This window comes from Eumetopias jubatus, unplaced genomic scaffold (assembly GCF_037043125.1).
Source record: "Eumetopias jubatus isolate StellerSeaLion01/CBP00866 unplaced genomic scaffold, mEumJub1_p1.0 scaffold_16, whole genome shotgun sequence".
NCBI lineage: Eukaryota > Metazoa > Chordata > Mammalia > Carnivora > Otariidae > Eumetopias > Eumetopias jubatus.
Window position 1 is genome coordinate 11,683,316 of NW_028274822.1, and position 13,438 is coordinate 11,696,753.

Genomic DNA, 13,438 nt, shown 5'->3' on the forward strand with positions numbered 1-13,438 from the left:
ACAGTAGAACAGATCAACGAAACTAGGAGCTGGTTCTTTGAAAGAATGAACAAGATTGATAAACCCCTGGCCAGATTTACCAAAAAGAAAAGAGAAAGGACCCAAATCAATAAAATCATGAATGAAAGAGGAGAGATCACAACCAACACCAAAGAAATACAAACAATTATAAGAACATATTCTTAGCAACTATATGCCAGCAAATAAGATAACCTAGAAGAAATGGATGCATTCCTAGAGATGTGTCAACTACCAAAATTGAATCAGGAAGAAATAGAAAACCTGAACAGACTTATAACCATGAAGGAAATTGAAGCAGTCATCAAAAACCTCCCAACAAACAAAAGCCCAGGGCCAGATGGCTTCCCAGGGGAATTCTACCAAACACTTAAAGAAGAATTAATACCTATTCTTCTGAAACTGTTCCAAAATATAGAAATGGAAGGAGAATTTCCAAACTCGTTTTATGAGGCCACCATTACCTTGATCCCAAAACCAGACAAAGACCCCATCAAAAAGGAGAATTACAGACTAATATCCTTGATGAACATGGATGCAAAAATTCTCCCCAAAATCCTAGCCAATAGGATCCAACAATACATTAAAAGGATTATTCACCACGACCAAGTGGGATTTATCCCTGGGCTGCAAGCCTGGTTCAACATCCACAAATTAAACATGATACAATACATTAACAAAAGAAAGAACAAGAATCATATGATCCTCTCAGTAGATGCAGAAAAAGCATTTAACAAAGTACAGCATCCTTTCTTGATCAAAACTCTTCAGAGTATAGGGATAGAGTGTACATACCTCAATATCATAAAAGCCATCTATGAAAAACCCACAACGAATATCATTCTCAATTGGAAAAAATGAGAGCTTTCTCCCTAAGGTCAGGAACATGGCAGGGATGTCCACTATCACCAACTGCTATTAAACATAGTATTAGAAGTCCTAGCCACAGCAATCAGACAACAAAAAGAAATAAAAGGCATCCGAATCAGCAAAGAAGAATCAAACTCTTAGTGTTTGCAGATGATAAGATACTTTATGTGGAAAACCCAAAAGACTCTACCCCAAAACTGCTAGAACTCATACAGGAATTTAGTAAAGTGGCAGGATATAAAATCAATGCACAGAAATCAGTGGCATTCGCATACACCAACAACAAGACAGAAGAAAGAGAAGTTAAGGAGTCATTCCCAATTTACAAATGCACCAAAAACCATAAGATACTTAGGAATAAAACTAACCAAAGAGACAAAGAATCTGTACGCAGAAAACTATAAAATACTCATGAAAGAAATTGAGGAAGGCACAAAGAAATGGAAAAACATTCCAAGCTCATCGATTGGAAGAACAAATATTGTGAAGATGTCAATGCTACCTAGAGCAATCTATGCATTCAATGCAATCCCCATCAAAATACCGTCCACTTTTTTCAAAGAAATGGAACAAATAATCCTAAAATTTATATGGAACCAGAAGAGACCCCGAATAGCTATAGGAATGTTGAAAAAGAAAAGCAAACCTTGGCGGCATCACAATTCCGGACTTCAAGCTCTATTACAAAGCTGTCATCATCAAGACAGTATGGTACTGGCACAAAAACAGACACATAGATCAATGGAACAGAATCGAGAGCCCAGAAATGGACCCTCACTCTATGGTCAACTAATCTTTGACAAAGCAGGAAAGAATGCCTAATGGAAAAAAAAGACAGTCTCTTCAACAAATGGTGTTGGGAAAATTGGACAGCCACATGCAGAAGAATGAAACTGGACCATTTCCTTACATCACACACAAAAATAGACTCCAAGTGGTTAAAAGACCTAAATGTGAGACAGGAGTCCATCAAAATCCTAAAGGAGAGCACAGGCAGCAACCTCTTCGACCTCAGCTGCAACAACCTCTTCCTAGAAACATCACCAAAGGCAAGAGAAGCAAGGGCAAAAATGAACGATTGGGACTTCATCAAATAAAAAGCTTTTGTACAGCAAAAGAAACAGTCAACAAAACCAATAGACAACCGACAGAATGGGAGAAGATATTTGTAAATGACATATCAGATAAAGGGCTAGTATCCAAAATCTATATAGAAGTTATTAAACTCAACACCCAAAGAACAAATGATCCAATCAAGAAATGGGCAGAAGACATGAACAGACATTTTTCCAAAGAAGACATCCAAATGGCCAACAGGCACATGAAAAATTGCTCAACATCGCTCAGCATGAGGGAAATCCAAATCAAAACCTCAGTGAGGTATCACCTCATACCAGTCAGAATGGCTAAAATTAACAAGTCAGGAAATGACAGATGTTGGCGGAGATGCGGAGAAAGGGGAACCCTCCTACACTGTTGGTGGGAATGCAAGCTGGTGTAGCCACTCTGGAAAACACTATGGAGTTTCCTCAAAAAGTTGAAAATAGAGCTACCATATGATCCAGCAATTGGGTAATTGCACTACTGGGTATTTACCCCAAAGATACAAATGTAGGGATCCGAAGGGGTACGTGCACCCCAATGTTTATAGCAGCAATGTCCACAATAGCCAAACTGTGGAAAGAGCCAAGATGTCCATCGACAGATGAATGGATAAAGAAGAGGTGGTATATATACACAATGAAATATTATGCAGCCATCAAAGGAATGAGATCTTGCCATTTGCAACGACGTGTGGAGCTGGAGCGTGTTATGCTGAGCCAAATAAGTCAGTCAGAGAAAGACATGTCTCATATGACCTCACTGATATGAAGAATTCTTAATCTCAGGTAACAAACTGAGGGTTGCTCGAGTGGTGGGGGGTGGGAGGGATGGGGTGGCTGGGTGATAGACATTGGGGAGGGTATGTGCAATGGTGAGCACTGTGTATTGTGCAAGACTGTTGAATTACAGATCTGTACCTCTGAAACAAATAATACAATATATGTTAAAAAAAAAAAAGAAGAAGATAGCAGGAGGGGAAGAATGAAGGGGGGAATTCGGAGGGGGAGTCGAACCATGAGAGACGATGGACTCTCAAAAACAAACTGAGGGTCTAGAGGGGAGGGGGTTGGGAGGATGGGTTAGCCTGGTGATGGGTATTAAAGAGGGCACGTTCTGCATGGAGCACTGGGTGTTATACACAAACAATGAATCATGGAACACTACTTCAAAAACTAATGATGTAATGTATGGTGACTAACATAACAATAAAAAATTGGAATTCTAGTACACCTAAAGCCCATAACATGTTTGAATTAAATGAGTTAATGCTTGTGCAAGTATTTGTCAAAGTATCAATTTTTTATATGAAACTCTTTTAAACATATACTTGTTTGCTTTCCCTTATAGTCTACTTGCGTTAATAAACATTAATGAAGAAAAATGTACATATTTCATAACTAATAAAGCTCCCAAGTTATAAGCAGTGTTCTCGTGATTGTGGTATACGTGTGTGTAAATACCTACTTATATAGATACAACCTCAGATACACAGGTGAAAAGAGAAAAGTCAGCCTCTTTTAAATGTCTGTATTTTGCCAGATATATAATATATATAAATCTCATTTACTCAGCAGCATTACTATTTGAATTTTTAAGATGTAAACATTAAGGAACAATAACTTGCACATTGATGAGCGTGGGTGATTGTGGGATTCTGATTCCAGGATTTGAATAAAGGGGTAAAGGGTGAGGATCAGTCTGACAGGGTCCAAATTTTGTCTGCTGGGAAAGCCCCGTGAGTCTAGACCAGATAGTTTTCCATGGGGCTTGAGCTTTGACTTCCTCATGTCATGGGGGTTGCTTTTTGCATTTTCTTTCTTGTTGTTAAAATCAGTATTACTTTAGACTACAAGCAGAATTTAGAGTTCAAGAATTATCTCTTTCCATCTCTTTGCTCTTTCTAGTGCTTCAAATAGTAAGGTTTATATTCAGTCATATTCTCTGATTAAGCTGATCCCTGGGGACAAATAGGGTCACTTACCTGATACAAAATGTATGCTCTGCCTTTTGTCTTTCTTCTCGCAAAGTAAGTAGTAAATAATACAAAACATCTCGAATTGCTCTTTTTGTTTGAAGATCAGCTTACAGGTTGAAAAAAATTCTCTAAGAATGAATTTTAGTCATAGTATCACATAATGATATATTTTTATATAATTATTATTAGTGAATACTGACTTTTCAATATTGGAAATCAGTTGTATTTTTTAATGAAGAGCACGAATCAACCAATATTTATTTATGGTCTTAGGGAAAACAAAACTCTCCGAATTACAAACCATAATTTAGGAAGCCATTTTAAATGTATTTAGCTTTTATAACTTACTAGTCCAGGGAGGCACCTCTCCACTCCATGAATATAAACTTAAAGTACTGCTATCATCAAGTTAAAATAAGTTTTATTTTATCTCTGACACCACAGATATTAAACTGTTTTAGAAAATTACAAGGCGTTTAGGAGAAATAAATCATGTATGTCCTACGGTGTGTTCCTAAGAGATAACCCGGCTCGAGGAGTATTTGCACCACATCTCACAGTTCCTGGCTCTAACATGATCCAGTCATTAAATATTAAAAGATGGTATTCTGTATGTATCTTTTTGAAAATAAGGTATGATATACTCTGGGGTAGTGGGGTACTTCCAAAACTACTTTTCTCTGTAATGATTGAAGGGACATGTGAGCAACATGTTTAATTTTGTATTTCCACACAGATTACAAAGGCAGCATTGGAAGAAGCCATGTGACTGGATTTTTGCCAAAGACCATAAAATGTTGGGCGTAAAGCCAATAGGCACAACTATTTGTGATAAATTATTTTCCATTTTAAGAAAGATACCAAGTGAGTAATTTTTTTTTATGGTTTTCTGAGTTTACACTTGGCATGATTGAATGAGTTTTTCCCATTGATCCAAGAACCATAATTCCACTCTATAGCTAGGGTGCCTTATTAGTGAATCACTTTGAAAGCCAAAAAAAGTGCTAAGTGTGCTCTGTGACATGCACATGTCCTGGATTGCCTTTGTATTCTTCATAGTGATTCATTTTCATCTGCAAAGTAAAGATTGCTCTAAAATTTCATCTCAAGGGCGCCTGGGTGGCTCAGTCGGTTAAGCGGCTGCCTTCGGCTCAGGTCATGATCCTGGAGTCCCGGGATCGAGTCCCGCGTCGGCTCCCTGCTCAGCGGGGAGTCTGTTTCTCCCTCTCCCACTCCCCCTGCTTGTGTTCCCTCTCCCGCTGTGTCTCTCTGTCAAATAAGTAAATGGATGTAGTACACAGCAAAGAGCACAGCTTTTGGAGTCAAGATAAAGCCCTGGGCTTGCCCTTTAGAGTGAAGGGCTTTGTGTAATTAAATTTCTTATCAGTGGAAGTGGAAATATAATTTAAGGTGTTGTAGTAAAATATATTTTAAAACATCTCTAGAGCACCTAACGTAATGCTTTTCACACTCGAGTTTTGCATTTATTGGTACCTGTTGCATCCTTTCCATTTCTTTTTCTATCTTATTCAAATACTGTCATGTCTCTTAATTTTATTTCTTTTGCTGTCACTTTAATGCAGTTATTGTAGTTAAAATGAAGTTTAGCTTCCTCTACTTATTTTCTAAATTTTATTGTGAAAATATAGTCTCATAATCTGGTTATTCTCCATCTGGGCCTATTGATTTTGTCACCATATGTATGTGTCAGTAATATCTAATTCCTCTAGTTTGATCTTATAATTCTTTTAGCAACACAGACATCACCATAAAACATTAAAGGATAAACATTAAAGAATTCAAAGACTTTTTTTCTATTGAGTATAGCTGATTTACTATAAAATTTGGTGTAATAATAGAAAAGATCATCTATAAATAAAGAGGTACCTATAGAAAATAATGAATCTTAAGTACTCTTCTAAAATTCTAGTTAGCTGTGCTGTAACCAAAGGAGACATAACTGATACTTTTTCTCAAAGGTTCATCTTGAGTAGGAAAATGTAAATTTTGAAAATTTATTTTCTTCTTAAGATATAAACATAGAAGAAAAAAATGGCACTGAGAATTTACTCATAGATTCTCTTTTCCTTAAACATAGAAATAAAATGAGATGTTAGCAATGATATTAAAATGTCAGTATTGCTCTGCTTATAATATGAGTGTTTGAGACAAATCTTTATACAAATACTATAGTATTAAAATGTTGAGTCATGGCAACTCATGTCCTCGCCTATGCTGATCTACAGAGGATATTTTCACAAAGTTATCGGCTCAAACCTTGGCTACACTACAGGCCAAACAGAATTAAAACAGGAAGCATCTGAGACATCCCATTAATATAGGCAAGTGTTTAGGACAAAAAGGTCAGTAGATGGTGCTGCCAAATTTAAACAGCTTGTGGTCCTGTTTCCATACAACCCACTCAATCTCTAAAAAGACTGACACTATTTATACACACATACACAGACATTATACTAATGATAAACACATATATAATTTTTGTCCTAGTAAACCGCAGAGTAATTCCAACAAGAATTTTGTTACAAACTGATTAAAGTAGGGAAATGTTATATTATGATACATAAGATTAAATAAGAAAATACCCTGTTAATTAATTTGGCAAGCACCTACGTGGTTAATTAAAGGGTTGAGTAAAGCAGGTGATCACTACTCTTATTGAATCAGATTCTGTGCTAGTCTCTGAGAATCTTGAAATAAAAATATTCTGCCTTTGTGGTTTAGAAAAATCTACAACTTAATAGCAATTAAATGAACTGAATAATAAGTGGTTTCACTTTCTCACAGTGGGGCTGAAGATGAAAAACAAAATGTCTTAAGAGGTTGAAGTTTATTTAGTTCAAATATAATTTATATGAACCAAAGCAAAAGAGTCATACCACAGTAATATCTAATTCATCTCATTTAATTCCATTTGGTACACATTTGTATTACATAATATTTCCTAAATGCATATTGGAAACAAAACAGAATGAACAGGTTGATCCTTGTTGAGGTGGTGATGGTATTTGGGTTGTAGGATAGTGCCAGTAAGGTAGGAAGTTCTAAGAAAGGATAGTGGTCTACCGTCATTAAGGTCTCTATTCAGGAAATGGTATGAAGAGTCAAATTTCAAATCATCATTGTGGGAGATGTAGAAGATTGGATAATCCAGGTGGTTCTGAATCCTAAAATTAAACCACAAATTAAGCAGCTAAATCCTAGTAAGCTGTTCACAAATGCAAGCTTCAGAAGAATACTGTGCAGAGGCAAAATTAGAAGTACCCAATGGAGAACAGGAAACACAGTCAATTTTTATGTTCTTACCAATAAAAGTCACAGGACTGCAGGGTTAGTAGAATAGACAGTTTCATCCAAAATCATGGTCAGATCAAGATGGTTTAGCAAAATGCAAATCAGATTTTTTTTTAAGAGAGAAAATTATCATTTCCAAACATTTGATATTTTATAAATGATACTTGCTTTATGTTTATGTTGAAATAAATACATGGAAAATAGTATTTGTGATATAGTTAATTAAGTTAATATTTAAATTAACACAACATTTAAGTTATATATTTAAGTTAATAAAAAAGTTAAGTTTAAGTTAAATTTAACATTCAAGTTAATTAACATAACACCTAAATTAAATTGAAAAAGTTACTTAACATCTAAATTAAATTGAAAAAGTTACAGATTTTAAGTCAACTTCCCCTTCTGGAATTGTCTAAAGATAAATTGTACAGAAGATGATAGTGCTTTGAACATTTTAACATATTCAAAATCATAAAAAAGATCTCATTTCTGGTAATACAGACTAGGTTTTTCAGACTAATCATCCCTCTGAAAACAACTCAGGATTTTTGAGAACATCAAAAATTTGAAAAAATTATGATGAACTAGGCCAAATTAAAAAATGATAAAAAATTATATCTTGATGCAGTTAGATTTATGCCAGAAATGCAAATGACCGATTGATATATTCTACCACATTAGTAGATAAAATAAAAAAAATGTCCAGTAATTCTCTCAATTAACGAAAAAAAAAAAAGGCAGTTTGAAAAAAAGCCAGATTTAAAAGAAAATATCTTACCCAACTGGGAATATAAACGGATGTTCTTAATTAAACAAATATTCAAACATAAAACAAAATAAAATGCTATCCATGTGATAAACTTCAAATTTTTTTTTCTCTACATTGCACTCGAGGTTCTAGCCACTTAGTAAAGTGAGAGAGAGAGAGAGAACTGCAAAAAGGAAACATACCTGTTATTTCTTGCAGATGAGGTAATTGTGTACAATTAATTAATGGGATTGGAAGAGTTACTGCATGCAAAACAAAATAAAAAACCCTCATATTATCGATATATCCCTATATGACAAAGCTTAATATTTTCTGTTAATTGCCAGATAATAAATATTTTAGGTTTTATGATCCATAAAGTCACTCTCAAAACTACTCAACTCATTTTAGCACAGGAGTAGTATTGACAATACATTAATAAATGTATGTGGCTGTGTTCTAATAAACCTTTATTTACAAAACTAGACAAAGGACCAGAGATGGCCTTGGGCTGTGGTTTGCCAACTCTGATTCATACATACTCAAAACAAACAGATAAAATTCACAGTAAGTAAGATGCCAGGTAAAATAAATACAAGTGTTACTAAATAGAAATATTTTTTAATGATGCAAAGAATTCTATGGAGAAAATATAAAATTCTATTGAAATATAGTAAAGAAGATAAGTAAATGGAGGAACATAGCATGATGCTGTGCAAAAATATAAGACAGTGCACATTCAACTCAAAATTATTTGTAAGTTTGGTACAAACCAGTCAAGGTTTAAGTTTGCTTAATGGACTTTGTTGAACTTGACAAGTTAATTCAAAATTTATATGTGAGATCAGAAGTCAAGGATAAATAAATTTCATATTAAAGGAGAATGAAGAAGAGGAAGAATTTTTCTCTACCACAATGTAATTTTTTTAAAGACATTCTGATAAATATGGCTATGGACAAGTAGAAACAATTGTACCAATTGTTCAAAAAAGAGAAGGCTAGAGATGTATCCACACATGGGCCCTTCATTATATGAAAGAAGTGACATTGTAGAGCAGTGCTAAAAATAATGTGTATCTAAAACCCCTACCAGTCAAAACAATTGCACACTTATCATACACTGCACCCACACACATACATGTATATGTATGTATATATACATATATATGAAATATTTATTTAAATGAGGCAGAAAGTAAAGAAAATATTTTGCAAAGAAAACTATTGATAAATTTAATCACATTAAATCAAAGACATGATAAATAGAGGAAATAAATTTTTTTGTAGAATGGGAGGAGATATTTGTAGCAAACATAACTGATAAAAATATCATATAGAAAATACATAAAGGGCTCCTCTAAGCTAGTAGAAAAAATACTTATGAAAATTGGACAATATGCTTGAACAGGCTCTTTACAAAAGTGGAAATCCAAGGAAAAAATAAGCATATATAATCTACATTGTTATTCATTACATAAAATATTCTAATGTATCATTCAATTATTTTTGATGAATTGATGGGTTTTAAATGTTATGTTTATTATATATTTCACATTTAAGGAAGAAACTATAATACAAAGAAAAATAGCAAAACATTTCTGAATTTTTTTAAGTTCAAAATTAATAGAATCTAAATCCATGTCATCTTTTTGCTGAAGACAAATGTACTAAATATGAACAATATACACTTGCCTATGTTCAAGACATTTTATATGAGTTATCTTACTTAATTCCATTGATATACAAGCTTATTACTCTCTTCAATTTTTAAAGAGGGGAACTGAGAAACAAGATCAGGAAGTTTATCAACTGTCACAGGCCATCAATGGCAGCCCCAAAGGCAACCTGTCTAAATTAACCAGAATGCACCTGCTGCAGAGTGGTGATTTAAAGATTGACTGCCTGCTGAAAGCTAGTGGATACTGCCTCAAAAATCTATTAGTAAGGGTGGGCAAATATGAGAAGTATTTGTTTGACTGCCTGTGGTATGTTGGATAAGGAGATGCCCCAGCTAGCAGACGGAGACAAAATAAATAGATTGGGAAGTATGGAATCTGTGCTCTGCTTGACCTTTTTGAACTGAATCCCATTCCCGATGAAAGGGGGAAATAAAGGCAAGGTGCTGAAGAAGTTGTGTTCTTGAAGGCCATTTTTAGAATGTGTGCCCTAAGTACTTGCTTCAGGTTCCTGATGATCTTGAAAAAAATGGTGGGAATGGATCCTTTGCTCTTCTGTAAGGAATACAACAGCAGGAGGATAGAAGATTTTGAAAGCCTTGGTTGGTCTCCCACCCTTGGTGTGGATACTGTCTTCTTGTGAGTCACAAAAGCAACCAGAGCAGGGAAGCAGCCCCAGGCAGCTCCCACAGTGAATTGAGATAGAGTAAAGAACAGGGCAAAACAGAGTGGGGACTCTCATGGGTGGATCCATCTATGAACTTCCAGAACCTCCTCAGATATTATTAGTGAGAATTTTCCAGAGTTCTGAAGGTCCTCTCTTTGCTTGTAGGAATAGAAACAGAAAACGTGGGATATTGATTCTAATGTAACCTCACTTGTGTCAACAGATGTGAAGACCTTAGAAAGGTTCCCAGTGCAGGTGCAGCATGCATAAGTGAAATGTGGATTCAAAAATGTGGGTAAATTCTGTTTGAACTGGCTTGCTTTCAAGAAGGGTTGAATAAAGTAAAATGATATGTCAATAAGTAATTTAGATTTTCAAGTGCAAAACATGTCTGTAACTACTTATAAATATTTATTTTAATAAGTATCCCAAGCAAAGGTTAATTTAAATATTCACATTTTCAAAGGCAATCTACCCTTAATTGATGATGAATAATAAACAGGCACTACACAAAAGTGGAAATCCAGGAGACAAATAAGCATACAAGAATATTGGTTCAACCTTACTATTAATTACTATACAGATTTTAATGTCATGACAGTATATTCTTTACTTTTTGCTGTTTTGGTGGGTTTTAAATTATAAATTTGTTATATGATTTATGTCACAATTTAAGGAGGCAAACAAATACAACAAAAATTGGTCTTAATTTTCCAAAATGCTAAAAGAAGAATCATGCAAGTAAAAAATAAAAGCTTGAGGACAACAGTTTATTTTTTAAGTAATTTATGAACTTTTATAATATTCTATCATCAGATGAAAGAAGGCAGCACTGGTGTTGCCCAGTCGAACCTTATACTCTATTAAAAGTTATACACTGCACAATCTCACAGTCTCCTTGCCGTAATCTAAACTTTTTTTCTGTAGCCTCTATGAATGTATTACATAATTTATTTATTATATTCATTCTTTACTGTCTATCTTTGTTTGCTGGAATGTAAACTCTGTATAATCGAGAATCTGTGTTTAATTCACTGAAGTATTCCAAGTACAGAGAATAAGTACTTACTAAATATGTATTGACAAAATGTTTGAAAAGTAAATTCATTAAGGTGTAATACTAAATGCAACTAAGTGTCCCTAAAACTGATAGCAAGAGAAGTCATTATTCAGGGAAAGTTTTCCACATTTGGTGGGTTTGCTTAATTACAATAAAAGAACAAATGAGATGCTATTTATTTTCATAAGAGGGGGTTTGTAGTTTGTATAGTTTATTTATTTGGTGTTGGCATCAAGACAGACTCTTGAATATTTTTCTAAAGGTTGAGAGGACATGAATCATGTGACCCAAAAGCTTTCCCATGACTACTCTTCATACCATGACACTGCAGAAAATGAACAATTGGCTTTTTTTTTAATTGAGATGAAATTCACATAACATAAAATTAATATTTTAAGCATTCGGTACATCACAATGTTGTGTAACCAACACTTCTATCAAGTTTCCAAACATTTTCATCATTCTGAAAGAACGCCTCATACCATCAAGTCAGTCCATGTCAACAACTCCTCCCAGCCACTGGCAACCACTAATCTTTCTTTTTGTTTCTGGATGTACCTACTATGGATATCTCATATAAATCGAATCATAAATAGGTGACATTTTGAGTCTGGATGCTTTAGGTTCATCCACATATAGTTAGGATGCAGCTGAACTTCATTCCTTTTTTCTTTTCAGAGAGAGTGCAGGGCGTGGGGGTAGGGCAGGCAGTGGGAGAGGGAGAGAGAGAATCTCAAGCAGGCTACACAGCCATTGCAGAGCCCCACGCTCAATCTCAGGGCCCTGAGATCATGACCTGAACCAAAATCAAGAGTTGGATGTTTAACTGAGCCACCCAGATGCCCCAAAGCTTTATTCCTCTTTAAGGCTGAATAATATTTCATTGCATGTACATACCACATCTTGCTTCTCCACTCATGTGTTGATAGACACGTACATCCATAAGTTGCTGACACCCATTGGCTATCATGAATAGTACTGCAATGAACACTGAGCTTCAAGTATCTGCTAGAAATCCCTGGGTTCAATTCTTTGGAGCATACACCTAGAAGAGGAATTGTTGAATCATATGGTAATTCTACATTTACTTTTTTGGGGGGGTTTCCTTTTTTTATTTTTAAGTTCAATTAATTAACAATATAGTGTATTATTAGTTTTAGAGTTCAGTGATTCATCAGTTGCATACAACACCCATGCTCATTCCATCACGTGCCCTCCTTCATGCCCAACACCCAGTCACCCCATCCCCCCCCACCTCCCCTCCAGCAAGCCTGTTTCTTTCCTATGCTTAAGAAGTCTCTTATGGTTTGTCTCCCTCTCTGGTTTCATCTTGTTTTATTCCTCCCAGGTTTTTGTTTTTTTTTTTCTTTTTAACTAATCAGAATCATGCTGTATGTATTGTTCATGTGCTTTTTGGAGATGTTCTCAGCCTAGCACACTCCTTTTATCCATTCTATATTCCTCAGAAATAGATGTTTGGGTTGCTTCATTCTGCTGTTATAATTTTTCCCACTTTTGTGCACAAACTTGGGCACATGGGCTGAAATTTGAGGGGAATAGTGTCAATTTGAGCCCTTGGCAATCTGAGGTGAAGGCGTGTTGACTTGGCATTTAGCAGGTGGCAGGCCGTGCATGCTGACTCGGGCAGGAGGGCAGCTGGACCATGAATTTGGGACCCACAGGCCGATGGCATTGTGTGCGACAGGGACGTGGCTGGTTTTGCTTTTAATTTTTTGTTTTTCTGGGAAACTTGATCTCTCCCTCTATTCTAAACAAAAGCCTTGCTGGATAGAGTATTCTTGGCTGTAGATTTTTTCCTTTTAGCAGTTGGAATCTATCATGCCACTTTCTTCTGGCCTGCAGAGTTTCTGCTGAAAAGCCCACTGATAGCCGTATGGGGTTTCCTTTGTATGTACCTGCTTTCCTTTCTCTTGCTGCTTTTAAAATTCTCTCTTTCTCACTACTTTTGGCCATCTTATTTACTTTGTGTCTTGGTGCAGACCTCTTT